The sequence below is a fragment of the Sinocyclocheilus grahami genome, unplaced genomic scaffold (assembly GCF_001515645.1).
Source record: "Sinocyclocheilus grahami isolate Dianchi unplaced genomic scaffold, SAMN03320097.WGS_v1.1 scaffold84.1, whole genome shotgun sequence".
Lineage (NCBI taxonomy): Eukaryota > Metazoa > Chordata > Actinopteri > Cypriniformes > Cyprinidae > Sinocyclocheilus > Sinocyclocheilus grahami.
In genome coordinates, this window is record NW_015505263.1 from 910,318 (window position 1) to 925,906 (window position 15,589).

The 15,589-nt window shown below is 35.8% G+C and overlaps 1 protein-coding gene across 1 annotated transcript in view; it reads left to right on the forward strand.

Moving 5' to 3' along the window:
• npas3 (neuronal PAS domain protein 3) overlaps positions 1-15,589 on the forward strand; it is a 341,558-nt gene that overhangs the window by 83,218 nt on the left and 242,751 nt on the right. The window lies entirely within an intron of this gene.

Genomic DNA, 15,589 nt, shown 5'->3' on the forward strand with positions numbered 1-15,589 from the left:
AGCACTTGTTGTTTGTCATTTCTCCGATCACAAATGCAGACATGGTTTTATGTTTACGCGGCGCGATGCAACGCGTAAAAAGTCAGTATAAGTCATTATAATTCGTAATGATGTACCCACTGGATGCAACAAATGCCTCGTTTATAATGGGTTTTAATGTTTATTAACATTAGCTCCGGCCGGACAGGGCATCACAATATGGTAAAGGGCGTAACATTTCCGTCACACGCTTGAGGTATTCGGCCAATCACAATGCTCTGGATAGCTGGCCAATCAGAGGACACCTCGCTTTTCAGACCGATTAGCTTTGTAAAAATAGGCGTGTTTCAGAAAGGCTGGGCATAGGGGAGAAACAATAATGTACAGTATGTGGGAAATAATGTGTTTTTTAAACCTTAAACCGCATAAACACATTTCATTACACCAACTACACAAAATAATGTTATTTTTAGCAGCATCATGTGACCCCTTTAATTACTCTTTTAACTACTGACAAGATTTTAGAAAGGCTGCATTAATAAATTGCTATTTACCTATTGGCTATCATAATTTTCTCCACCTGTGCAGTCTTGGTTCACATTTTGAAAATGATTACATTTGGATTTAATTATAATGGCAAATCTGTTAAAGAACAGAAAATAAAGGTTTCAAAAATGGGTTTTTACAGTGATGCCATAAAGAACCAATTTGGTTCCTCAAAGAACCTTTCAGTGAACTTTCTAAAACTTTTTTCTTAGTCTGAGAACATTTTAATAATCTAAAGAACCTTTTTCCAATATAAAGAACCTTTTGTGCAATAGAACGGTTTCATAGATGTTAAAGGTTCTTCATGGAGCCATAAATGCCAATGAAGAACCTTTATTTTTTTTAAAAAGAATAAGATAATTTTTTGACTTCATGTTGGCTTTAAGACAACATTGAAAGCAGAAATTCATGGCTTTAGTTAATTTTGAGGTCATCTGTATGCTAGTATACTGCTTTTTGTGAATTGTGAGAGATGAGAGATTCATAAACAGATGGCTGTTCTAACGCATCTGACATTAAATTAATTGCTCAGAGTTTTTTCTTCAAGTAATGCTTTCTAGCATTCCCAAATAATCATTCTCTCTCCATCCCATAATGTGGATTTTTTTGTAATGTGACATATGCCACATATTAGCTTTGTGCTGACGTTGAAATACTAACATTATTTTGCATTTGACCAAGTCGAGATGAAGTTACTAATAGAAAGTACCTACCTGAAGCAATTCAACATAACGGCTAAAATGGTCAGGTATAAATACATTTTCAGCTGTATTTTAGGACACAATTAAAGCTAGTGCATCTGAATGAGCCTCCATTAACAGTCCCCATGCACAGCTTTTTAATGGCTTGCTGGCTGTGATACAGAATTTGCAAATAAGTGAGCTAAATGAGGCTGTTTGTCAAAAAAAAAATTGCATCAAATATGACACTCAAGTTTTGATTGCTCAAGTCAACAAAAAAAATCATGATCTGATAAAGCTGTAGCTGTTTACAGAGTGACATTTGATGGATGAAGTAGGTCAGACTGACGTCCTGTGCACATCAGCCTTTGTTTGTATGCAGGAAATTACTTTGTTGTGTCATGTTTGGGTCATCATCGTATAAAAACAAATACGGAACTTCATTTAGAAATCGTATAGCTAAGTAGATTTTTGCATTTTCTGAAAAGAATTTGAGCCTTGAGTGTGTTAGTGGTTGCCAGGTGTTCCGAGTTGTTTTAGGACTTTTTTTAGTATTCAAATTAGTTTGTTGTGTCATATTTGGGTCATCAACATATATAAAAACAAATACATCCAAACGGAAATTCACTTAGAAATTGCGTAACTAAAGAGATTATTGGCGCAAAACTGTGTGTTAGTGGTTGCCAGATGTTCTGAGCAGTTTTAGTGCATTTTTTAAAATGTATTCATGGATAATTCTAGATATTGCTTGTGTTCCTCTTAATATGTAAACATTTTTTTCCCCGTTTAACTGATTGATTGTAAACTACAAATTGGTCTCTTTAAGCACCATTTGAAGTATCATTCAAATACCACTCATTTGTACCAGTACTAGGAAATTAGTTTGTTTTGTCTTATTTGGGTGATCAATGAATAAAAGACATGGACATTATTTCAGAAACCGCATACAAACAAATTTTTGCATTTTGTGAGGAAAATTTGAGTGGTGCAAAACTCGCAGTCAGTGGTTGCCTGATGTTCTGAGTAGTTTAAGTGCATTTTTTATGTATTCCTTGATAATTCTAGATATTGTTCGTGTTCATCTTAATATGTATACAGTTTTCTTGATTATATAATTGATTGTGAACTGAAAATTTTAAGTCTCAATAAGCACTATTTGTAGTATTATTCAAATACCACTCATTTTTACCGGTACTAGGCTTAAGCGGTAGATCCTACAGGAAATTGGTCTTATTTGGGTCATCAACATATAAAAAAACAAGGAAATTAATTTAGAAATTGTATAACTACGTTTTTGCATTTTCTGAGGAAAATTTGAGCGGTGAAAAACTCGCAGTCATCAAACTAGTGTGTTAGTGGTTGCCAGGTGTTCTGAGTAGTTTTAGCACATTTTATTTTATTTTTTATATTCATTCCTAGATATGACTCAGGTTCCACTTTTAAGATGTATACAGTTTTTTTTCTGTTTTATTGATTGTAAACTAAAAATGTTAAGTCTGAACATGCCCTATTAATACCACTAGTAATTTGTACCAGTACAAGTCTTAAGCAGTAGATCCTCCTGTTGCCTTGATTTCCTCAGCTTTTAAAGTTAAAATCTAATTTCTATATAAAAACAAATAAATTGTTTGTCGTTTTAGAGCTTGGTTTCAATCCTGACCAGCGGCTGAAAGTTCCTGTTGTATGGGGCATAAATGAAGCTATCCATTAGAGAGAGGGAGGGAGAGAGAGAGTCCTGTGGAGCGCTGGTTAATATAATGTGTGGCAGGTGGCCTGCTTTGCCTGAGGAAGATCTGTAGGCCATGACAGCTCAGAAAAGGCATAAATCCTCCTCCTCTCTCTTATCTCCAGCCACATTTAGTTGCCATGGGGATTTTATTTATGCAGCTGGAAGCTTCCATACTTCAGGTGAGATGCAAACATTTCAGCTGCTGCCTTTCTGTCGGCCCCCGCCACCGCTGCTCCGGCTGCATTTCATGCTTAAATAGATGACAGAGGGACGTCTGTACCTGCCGCCGAGGTCTGAAGACCTGTCTGTTGTAACCGAGGGGAAGTAAAAGTACCTGCTTATTGTGTCTAGAAGTGGATATAACACGGTCTGTTGAAGTATTTGTGTGATGATGCTGTCCAGAGCGATTTGTGAGGTGTTTTATAGTGCAAACGCACTAAAGATTGAGGGATTTAAAGGACCAGAGAAGGAGAGTTGAAAACAACATGGAATTAAAATTAACCCCGTGTAATTTATTAAAAAAATATCCTCAGTTTTATTGAGCGCTATTTATCAGTGCTCAATAAAAGAGCAGGCAATAAAATATCACTATTTATCAGTATTGAAGAAAATATGAATGATGCTGTATGTGGTTGCTAATATCTTATTTATTTGCTTTTATTTTTCTTTTTCACATTTTTTCCCCTCTTTTTAATTTTGTGCCATTTTTTTTGTTCACCAAAGCCAGTTGGACAATAAAAAGGGCAAACCAATAAACAAATATAATGTTACTATATAATTATACAGAATCTATATTATAGAATCACTAAATAAATTGTTAAATATAGTTACACTTTATTTGTTTATTGGTTTGCCCTTTTTGTTGTCCAACAGAGAGGTTTTTGACTAGCGAACAATAAAAATTGCAAAATAATTAAAAAGGGCAAATAAATACATAAATATGTGAACTGAAATCATATTTATTATTTCTCCTCAATAACTATTATTTTTAATTGAAAAACATACAGAATCTTGAATCTTATAGAATCACTAAATAAATTGTTTGTTTTTCAATTAAAAATAATAGTTATTGAGGAGAAATAATAAATATGATTTCAGTTCACATCTTGATATTTATTTATATATTTATTTTCAATTTTTATTGTTTGCCAGTCAAAAACCTGTCTGTTGGACAATAGAAATGACACACGAATAAAGCAAATAAAGGACAATAAAAAAACAATAAAAAGGCTGAATGAATGAATGCTCACTTAGAAATTAAGTTTAATATTCAGTAACAGTGATTGATAATATCAGAGCCCAATAAATTGATTGCTAAAATGACGTGCTGCCCAGTATTATTTCCCACCAAATGTTCCGTTTCACTCATAAATACATCACATTATGAAAGTTAAATGCATATTCCATTTGATGTTGACATTTTGAGGAATAATGTGTAGAAACCGTGCCGTTTTTTTCTCCCAGGTGTGCATGTGTTCGGAGTCTAGAATTCAAGCTCGCTCTTCATTTGGACAGATCATGCTGTTTAGGCTTGATTTTGCTGCGCATGAGTGTTGCCGCTGTGCTGTTAACCACGCTGAAGGCCGTGCGAGTATTTCACAGGCTGCTTTATAAGCCTCCCAGCTGTGTACCGGACTCAGTCACTTAACCCCTGTCTGAGGAGGCAGCGTTAGCATTAGCCAGATGGACACGGCACAATAACAGTGTGGTGCTAACAGCGCACTCTTGTGCTGGCCTAGCGTGCTAATGGGCTTGAATATGGATCACATTAGCTGGAAATGTCAGCAACTTTAAGACAGGTTGTTAAGTACATTTATATTGATTTGTGATGGCTGTATTTATTATATTAGTTCAGGTTTTTATTCATAGGTATATGAGAGAGGTGATGAGAAACTATGGGTGTACAGTAAGTAGGGGAAGGCTCATTCTTGTTATACTTTCTAACATGTAAAAAAATAACTATGCTTGTGTTGGAATTTAAGAAAGTATTTCTGTAAAAGTGTATAGAAACATTCAGAAATATACTCAGACACTTAAATTTATTAAGTATAACTTGACTGTTTAAAAAACAGCACACGGAAAACAAAGAGGATGGGAATTAAGATCTAAAGATGGAGGCAATTAGTCAATGTTTTTAACCATTTTGATTATTAGTTTGTTATTATACTGTTTTCTGTGGTTTTTATCAAAGAGGATGTTTGCTAAAAGGTTTTAGAGCTGTGGTCTTTGTAATTTTTGACTCAAAGACCTACATTGTTCGAGACAGTGCTGCTTGTTTTCAAACTTTTTGTTTGCAGAAACGGAAACAGTAATATTTTTATTCATATTTAATATTTGTACAATTAAACAATTGATTTTGTGATTCTATAGATTAAAGATTCAGATTTAGTGTGTTTTTCAATGGGGGGGGGGGGGGGGAATGGGATTTTTGGTGTTTTAAGCACCAAATTTAGGAAAGTCTTTATAAGAGACTAACAGTTTGAAAAATGGAAAGGCTCTTCAGTTTGATTATCATTTAAATCAGTGTTTCGATCTGGAATATTTTACATTTTTTAATTACCGGTTTTGTCATGTAAGAAGTATATCATAGCACCAAGGATCATGACAACATTAACAACATATTTTATTTAATTTTAATCACCCACATTCACTTAATCATGGAATTGTGTTAAATAAACTGTAATATATCAGGACATATACAGAATGATGAAGGCATGAAAATGTAGTGCATAGTAGGAATAATCTGGGAATGATATCAGGAAATCACATGGATTGGATTCAGATTTTCGGAGATGTGGCTTAGCGATAAGTGTATTTGCTCCAATGTGTTGTTTTTCTTTTATTAACCTTTTTTAAGTGAAGACGTTGAGGGCAGGTGGTGTTGAAATGATGTGCACTTGTTCGGAGCGATACGTTTTGAACATTGCATGAGCGTACTTGCAGTATATATTACTTTGTTGCGAGTTTTTCTGTTTGATGTTATTTTTTTCTCTTTTTCTGACCTACTTTTCTTTTTTTATACTCAGATTCTCCTTTTTTAAAGGTGCCTAGCATTCAATTATTTAACTGCTTTCTTTTCATTTTTTCATCTACCTGTTTCTTTGTCTCTGCGCATGTTTAAATAATGAATGTTATGGATTTCCCGGAGAGGAGAGGAAGGTGGTAGAGGAGTACAGGGGAGGTGCAGGAGGTGGACGGAGCGTTGCTTGTTTTCGCTCGGTGTATTTGAACAGCGGGACTTTGCTGAGGAACCTTGACCTTGTCTGCACTCTGTCTACCTGGCTCTCCGCTATCTCCTTGGGATCCAGGTGACAGGTTTTTGAAGTGCAGGTTGGCCACTAATGCAGATGTTGCGTTGAAAATGGAAAAGGGGTTTGATCCCACCCATGCCCTTTGTACGCAACTCTGTATATCACGGTCCAGTGACACAAGCATTAAAGATGACGGGATCTTTCAAGTTTTGAAGAAGGGAGGCCCAGTGTGAGATTTCTGAATATTAATACACACTCTTTGCTTGTTGTTATGTTAGATTTATAAGCCATTTTCACTTTTTTATTTCTTAAATTCTGCATATCATCAAAGTGCAGCATTGAATAAAGCGATGCATTCATTAAAATAGGAGTGCGTGCTTGAAATCGCCCTCTCTTTTTGTTACGCTCTGCAAATTTGGTCAGAATACACTGTGTTGCTGCAACACAAATAGTTTTTTTTGGTTTGCCTTCAGATTTCTGTGAAGCAGAAATCAATTGGTTCCACCGTGCATATTTGGGAGTTGGAACAGAGAGCGTGTAGGTTAGGTAGAAACGCGCGTCATCTGAGACAGAAACACTTATCAGGACGAGCAGAGTCTCAGGAGCCGCTGTGCTCAAACCTCCCTCCTGAGCCAGATTTCTGCGGACAAACAAACACGGCAAAATACTGAACAAGGATTTCATCTCTTGCTTTTTTATTCTTGCTTAGTGAACTTAGCAGGGGCTGTAAACACAAAGCAACCCGGTGCATGTTTAGCCTGGCAGGAGCTGCTTTTGTGTGCTCGATATGTGATTGTACCTGAACTGATTTTGTGGCCTTTGGACTTGTCAAGGTTGGGAATTCACTGTACTGTGGTTTAGGTGAATTGCATTGTTTTGCTGTGCTGAAACAAACCGCTTAAACCAGCCTAAGGTGGTTAGTTAGACTCCCAGTTGGTCAGGCCCGTTTGTTTTTATGATTTTATATGGGTTTTAGCCACTTGTAGTGAACACTCTTTGAGTGTGGCGTTGCAGCCATCTTTAGATGTGGACGGCGGTAATTACCCAGCTGTTGCTGAGCTATGATTGACACGTGTATTTGGCACAGACCATGTGCACTATTCATGAGCCGCATACCAGCGATAATTAATTGATTCATATGCCTGTAAGCTTTTTCTAAAATATTAACAAGATAAGATTAAAAAGGCATGGAGTCGTCAGAGCGGGGCGGTTCTGACCGTGGCGTTGGCTGTGAGTCTATTACCTGGAGGAACGCTCAGTTTGTGTGCTTTGCCTGTTGTTTTATGAGATAAAGTAGCTCCTGCTGCTGCATGGATACTTACCTGCATGTAAAAATTAAAAGTGTTTTAGGTGCAAAAAGCAAAGTTTTAGACATCTATGTATTGCACATTTGCTGGTGCAAGGGTTGCTTTGCATCTATCAGAAATATGCAATTATTATTACTGCTATAGAGTGACTTCTTTAATTTAATTAACAGTAAAATCATTGTGCAGATTGCCATATTGCATTAGAGTCTGCTGTTTGACAACTATTTACGGTACTTTCCCAAAACATGTGCAGGGTCTTACTGTACATGATTCATAAATGCATGCTATTATTTAGAGTAAATCTCTTCATAATGCTTCTGTAATGTTCAAACCACCTGCTACATAGGGACTTTTCATAAACCAGTCTATTTCTTGTTTTTCTTTTTTCCCCCTTGATCAGACAGAATTCTGTCCCATTTCTGAAATAAAATGGGCTACAAATGCCATCTCACACTGATTTTAATATGAAACTGAACATTCATTGGCAAATAATATAGGGCAGGGCTTGATTATGACACTGTGATAATTTGATATTTTATTTTATTTATTTTTTTTATTCCCCTACTTATACTCAAGAGAAAATAATTTCAGAGGTGGAGAAAAGTTGTGTGTGTGTGTGTGTATATATATATATATATATATATGATTCATAAATGCATGCTATTATTTAGAGTAAATCTCTTCATAATGCTTCTGTAATGTTCAAACCACCTGCTATATAGGGACTTTTCATAAACCAGTCTATTTCTTGTTTTTCTTTTTTCCCCCTTGATCAGACAGAATTCTGTCCCATTTCTGAAATAAAATGGGCTACAAATGCCATCTCACACTGATTTTAATATGAAACTGAACATTCATTGGCAAATAATATAGGGCAGGGCTTGATTATGACACTGTGATAATTTGATATTTTATTTTATGTTATTTATTTTTTTTATTCCCCTACTTATACTCAAGAGAAAATAATTTCAGAGGTGGAGAAAAGTTGTGTGTGTGTGTGTGTATATATATATATATATATATATATATAAAAATCTTCCGTGCTTACTTGACTTTTTATTTCATCAACAGAAAACAACAAAATAATTTCAGTAGATATATATTAGCAGTATATTTTACTGTTATTACGTTAATTTTGTCTTCATGTAACAGCGAATCAGATTTTATAGATCTAGTGGACACAGATGCCAATCACAGTAGCAGGACCATCTCTTCTCTGTCTGGTTTTTCTATGGGTCGACGTCACATATTAAATCCATATAGGTATTGCTTATTACAGTGTGTTCTCCAAATGTCTGTGAATTAGTCCCAGATCACACTCTCTTTACACACACACAAACGCACGCTCGCTCTCTCGGATGCCAGTTCCTCCCATCTATCAGATGGAATCAGGGTGAGAGAGCTGTGTGAAGCTGGCATCTCCTGACAGGTAGTCACCTTGCAGGTCTCACTGCTTGTGTCATGAATAAACATGGCTGCTAGTGGCGTACTGCTTGGAAAAGCATGCTGGCTCGGGTAATGGCCTCTCAAGCCGCGAGAGCGAGAGCCGCCGCTCCACTGCTATTACGGGCCATGCCAAAGAGCCCCGACTTAGAAACATTCACGCCGGCGATGTTTATTAAAGCCAGCGAGCGTGCAGACACACGCAAATACACAAACAAACACATCGACTGCGGCCTGAGGTGGATGCATATACCGTGCATGAAAGAGCAAACAGCGCTTCAAGAGCTGTTATTAGATTAGCATATGACATGCACTAGAGGAACACTGGACGTATAGAGTTTAGGCAGAGTAGATGACACATTTAATTTGACACAAACAGAAATTACGGATAAATGTATAGTCAGTTTTATAAGCCGTACTGTCTGAAAGGGGAAGTGTGTCATTTTTTTTCAATGTAAAAATACTCTAATCTTAGGTTAATATGTAGATTCGGCATTTATAGGTCTGTGGTGCTTTCAAAACATGGATCTGTTTATTTGAACAGCCCAACGTAGCTACATTGATTTGAGTTTTGCAAATTGACATTGACTACATAGATTTTTGAGTTTTGAACATGTTTGTCTGTTTTATTATAGTCATTATTTGAGAAATTCTGTTGACTATAGTGGTGCAGAAATTACACATTCCACCTTTCAAGTCGCAATGTAACAGAAATAGAGAGAGATCTTTTCTTCTGTATCATAGCGTACTTTCAAGTCAAATGGATAATTGAAAAAGTAAAAATGTAGGATGGGGCATTGGTTCAATCCATCGGGTTTTTTTTTTTTTTTTTTGAATGGAGGTGGATATGAATGTGATTTTGAGGTTGATTGTAAGAAAAGGGCAGGGTTTATGCGGATGAAATGATAGGATGCCATTTTACCAGAAGATGAAGTTATGACATTTTGATTAATAATAAAATTACATGGTCAAAAAAAGTGCATACAGTAGAAGATGTTCCCCAATAGTAGAATTCACAATTCTTTTACAAAATAAATAGTGTTCATTATGACAGCAAATTTGTATTTAATTTTAGTCAGTCTTTTGACTAAAATGCCATTTAGTTTGTCATATTTTAGTAATCTGAATTGTTTTAGTTTTCAGTCTAGTTTTAGTTGACTAAATATCATAAGATTTTATTAAACTCTTATTCAAATCTACAGTAGGTTTTCTCAGAGTTTGTGGCATGTCAGTGAGTAAACATGTCAGATGCAATGAATCAGCATCTGTATTGATGGTAAGTTTGTTAAAATAAATTTAAAGTAAAACTGTCACGTTACAAAACTAGCATTGTATTGTACAATAACAATAGAAAATATATTGCGATTTAATTTATAGAACCTTTAGAAATTCTATAAAAACATAAAAAAGCAAAACATGCTTTAAGTGCATTTTTATTTGTTTTTGAAGTAGAGTTTAAAAATCTTGCTAAATTTTATGTAGAAATGGTGCATCGCCATTTTGCTCTGACCAAAGTGATTTGAACGCACTTTGCGTCGTAATTACCACTTCCCAACTCATAAATACGAGCATCCCAGTAGGAAATGAACGCACCATTAGTTCTGATTGGATCTCTTCACAAATCATCCCTCCCTAATATTTTGTCTTGTTTTTATTTGTTGACGAAAAGAAAAATATATTTTTGTTATAGTTATTGTCATTCAGAACTGGGTTTTATTTAGTTATTGTCTCGTTTTCATCTGTAAAAATGCTGTTGATGAAAATGAACGTAATTAACACTGCGAGCCAATTATTAGGTCCAAGTTGATGTGTAATTTTCAGTCTGTTTTCTGCTTTTTCTAACAATAAACTTGTGGAAAGGTGTTTTTTTCAGTGTTTTTTTGGCTGAACAGACATGTGAACAACAGTATATTGACATTTGAACAGAATGTTTTATTGTAATGAAGTCGCAGTCTACTCTGATGTTACAGCACACATTACTGTTAATTTCTTGAGATGGTTTAATATAACATTGCAGAATATATTATTTTCATTTATTATTATTATTTAGGTTTTTATTCATTTGTAGTTTACTTAGCTCTACTCATTTCAAGAATATTAGATTTTAAACATATTTTTAAGGATGTTTTTCTCCTGAGGTCTCTGTAGGTAGGTTTTGAATGCGAAAGTGCCAGAAACTGGGTTAACGTTCTTTTACCAAACAGTAAAAAGTAATATACAGGAGAAGCTTTAAGAATATGCAAAATATTGTTGCTGCAATCTCTGCCGTAGAGTAGAAAAAGTAAATTATCCCCACCCTGACAGCATGAATTGATGTATATGAGATGTTGAATGCAGTCAGCTATGTCAAAACATTATTTTTCATGCACTGGCTGTTTGCTTTTGCTTTTGCGTTCGCTTGACTGTTTGGGGTGATGTAATTATCTGTCAATCTCAGTCGGTAAATCACTATGTAAACAGAAGAAGTGGGGGCCGGAATGAGACAGAGGTTTGGCAAATCAGCTTTGGAATGAGGTGGACGCAGTGGGTCAGTAATTTTTTATTCTCTAAATGAAAAGCTACTAAATATTGCATAAGCACAACTGCACTTGCTTCTAAATAAAAGCAGAAGTCTCCTGTTTATGTCTTTTTAAGTGTCTCAAGAGCAATATTCTTGAATTAAAAAGAGTTAAGCACCATCCACAAAGTTTATCCGACAAGCTAAAGTATTTTTAACTAATCATCCGCCCGTTTCCATCCCGAGGCTACGCAAACCAATCTAACGCTCTCGATTCTGAGTGAGGACATTACCCAGCATTCTTGGAGGCCTACAGTAGAGGTGCTCTTAGCTCTAATTAAAAGTTAGAAATTGTCTCATTATGATGATGAAAGTGCAGAAGCAACTCTGGAGAAGTCCAAATGTGTCATCGTTGTGAGGTGGGTCGAAATCAAACCACTTATTACCTTGTCAGGCTGTTCACAGACTCCCTAATGGCCGTATCCATTAGTGCGGCCTATCAGCGCAGATATGTGGATTAATCATGCTTTCATTTGGGATGGAACATCATATGGACTGAAGAAAAGGTAGACTTCAGAAAAAATGGAGATTAATCAGCCAACATTCGGGCGATATCAGTCACATGGCGTGCAGCCACGTGGGCGGCTTCGAGGAACACTCCTAGTAATTCTGGGACATTTTCTTAGCCGAGTTTTGACGTTCTTTTAACGATTTTTACTTGGTTGGTTATGGTTAACGAAAACATGAAATGGTCTTCTTGACATAACTTGCATAATTACATGTTTCTGAGTGGAAAAATGTAAAAGAATCACACTATTACTTCTCTAATGATTTGATTCGCAGTTTAAACCTGGCAAATTCAAAAATTGGTGAAAGGTCTCATAGACTTACATTGAACGCCCTAGAATCGTAGTGGCATAATCGTAGAATCGTAGTGAAAAAACAATATTTTTAGAAATTGCATAATTACTTCTCTAATTATTTGATTTATGGTTTAAACCTGGCAGATGATGAAAGGTCTTATGGTAAATAGTGGCAATGATGAAAAGGTTAATAGTGGCAAGTTCTGCACAAGAATCACTTATATATTTTGTTTCTGAAAATGTAAAATTCTAATTTTGATGACAAATAATGTAAACTAGGGGTGTCCCCGACTAAGGATTTACATAGTCGAATCGGAATTTTCGAATCTTGCCGATAGTCGAATCATATGTTTGGGGGCAGGGGCAAAATACATTACCAAGAGTCAAGTAGTCAGACATTCGACAGTCATAAATACTTTAACACACAGGAAAAATGTGTAATGGACGCCTCGCTGATACAAAAATACTGTTTTATGTTTTGATTAAAAGATAGTTAACAATAAACTTCAGCGAAACCCTAAGAATTCACAACATTTTTACAATAGTGCTCTCATTATAACGTTATGTATATGACAGTGGTTATTAATGTTCTGCATTTCTGTTCTGAGCTGCACGCGCTGAAGATGACCAGTAGAATGAAGCATATAATAGCAAGTTTTTAATCAAGGGGATTTAACTCATTTATTTCATATGGAATACTCTTCGTTATTTATACAACATAACGTTAATATTACGACTGCACAAAACGCCCCGAATGCACATGAAAGTGTCTGCGCGGCTCTGAATGATCTCCTTTTGTGGACGCGTTCTTCACGCAACAATGTGCATAAACACGGCAACTAAATTCTAAAAATTCACAGCGTTTTATTATAATAGTGTTCTCATTATAATGGTATGCATATGACAGTCCCAGTCATAGTTATTAATATTCTGCATTGTTGTTTGTACTGCTCGCGCTGAGGAGATAATCACCGTAGTACTACAATGAAGCACTTTACTGCAGCGCAACTCAACCAAATGCATCTTATACGAGATAAATAATATATACACGATATATATAAACCGGCTGAAATGCTTCTTTCTTTTCAGATTCTTATTTACAGCATTATCTTAATAGACTGTATATTAACTTATTGGCAGAAAAATGGTAGTTCTATGTGAAATCAGACATTTGAGCACCCCCATATAGCCAAAATGGCATGATCATAACACCCCGCATATATTCGACTGTGAGATTGGTAGTCAAATCAGGCTCCTCCTATCGAAGCATCGAATCTTTGACTATTCGGGGTCACCCCTAATGTAAACCATATCTTTTTAAATTAAAACATGGTGGCTGCATAATTGAGCACAATGAAATCAGGGATGAAATTGAACTGAAATAAAATGCATACTATACTATACTATATATGCGTACTACACTATACTATACTATACTATACTAAAATAAATAAAAAATTTAATAAAAATCAAGAAAAACTATGTAAAACATTTAAACATATTAAAAATGACACAACAAAATTACTAAAACGTATATGTTCAGTCATTTACAGATCTCAGGTTGAACGTCTGTGGTGAAAGTGAAAGGCAGGAGCAGAATCTATAGGAAAGATGACTCTGTGAGAGCATTTTTCAAATTGCTTTGTGTCCTGACTGAACCCTGTGATTGTAGAATAGTCTCAGATGCGGGCTGTTTATATTGGCCCTTCGTCCTCTGCCGCATTCTCTGTCTAGCACTTTCTCCATCTTTGAAAATTTCAGGCAATTTTCTTTACATTGTGGTCTCTACCTTTCACATCTCTCTGTCCATTATGCCTATCTTTTATCTTATTTCAATGAAACAGTGGTATTTCGTTCAGGGTTGGAAACTTTACAGGGAGAATTCAGGGAAAACTTATGTGGGGCCATGTAAAGGAAGACCATATCATCACTTCATTTATCATAGCTGATGGCTAGCAAATGCAGTCATGTCAGGTATGGAAAGAAAGCTGTTCAGATGAATCAACATAAACGTGTTCAGAAATGTCAGTACAAACATAACAATAATAAAACTAGATCATAATATTCATAATTAATTTTTACTGTAGATACTGGTGTTTCACTCATCTGCACTCTCAAAATAAAGCTTGGCCTTGAGCTTAAAGACTGACATCTGTCTGCTCAATTGATCCAGGGAGTTCATTTCTGTCTGTGGTGCACCATTTGGATTGTTTGTTGCCGTTTCTTTTCCTGACAGGTCTAAATATAGAAATCATATTCTCAGCAGGGGCTAATTTGAGTTTTTAATCGTGTTCAGACCCAGTGGATTTGGCGTTTCAGCAGGCCACCTGTCTAACACATTAGAAGGGTGTGTTTTTTTCAGGGCAGATGGAGAGAGGAAGTCTGTCCTTGTCTTAAATATTCCATCAAGCGGTGTGGGCCATCTCAGGCCTGCCAGAACGCCGCTGCTCTCCCAGATTCCTCAAACTAGCTCCAGCTGTAAAGATGTCCAGGTGAAAATGTCTGTTTATGTGAAACTAAGACAACATTTTGAGCACGTCCAGGTTTTGGGAGTGACATCTGCGTTTAAATGCAAGAGTGAATCTCATAATTTATCATTTGGTCACTCCTGAAATTGTGATGGTTGACAAACTGACAAATGTAGAGTAGTTTTGGGTGCAAACAAAAAAGCAGGGTGCCTTTTAAGTGTTTTGATTAGTGGTTGACTGTTATTTCATCAAAGCCTATATATTGGCTGGTATTTGGCTTTTTTTTTGTATATATATATTGGCATTGGCTGATACGTATTTCTGTTTGGCTGATGTGTCGGATGAGGTTTTTTCTTTTTGACTGTTGAGAATGCCAATGCCTGAGTGGCTTTGTATTGGCCATCTAAGATACAGACATCAGCTATCAAAAAAACATATCGGTCAAAGATAGTTTTGAAATTGTGACGGTTGACATACCGATAAACATAGAAGAGTTTTTGACATCTAATGGGTGTAAAGAAAAAAAAAAGGAGGGTTTTGATTAGTGGTCAACCATTATTTCATTCAAGCCGATATATCGGCTGGTGTTTGGCCTTTTTTTAATATCAGCATTGGCCTTTACGTTCTTTTGTTTGGCTGATGTGTTGTAAGCGGGACATTTATTTTGACAGCATTGAGAATGCCTTAGTGGCTTTATATCGCCCATCTTAAGATATGGACATCAGCTTTCAAAAATCCATATCGGTTAAACATTAGTTTTAAAATTGTAAAGGTTGGCATACCGATAAACATCGAGGAGTTTTAACATCTTATGGGTGTAAAGAAA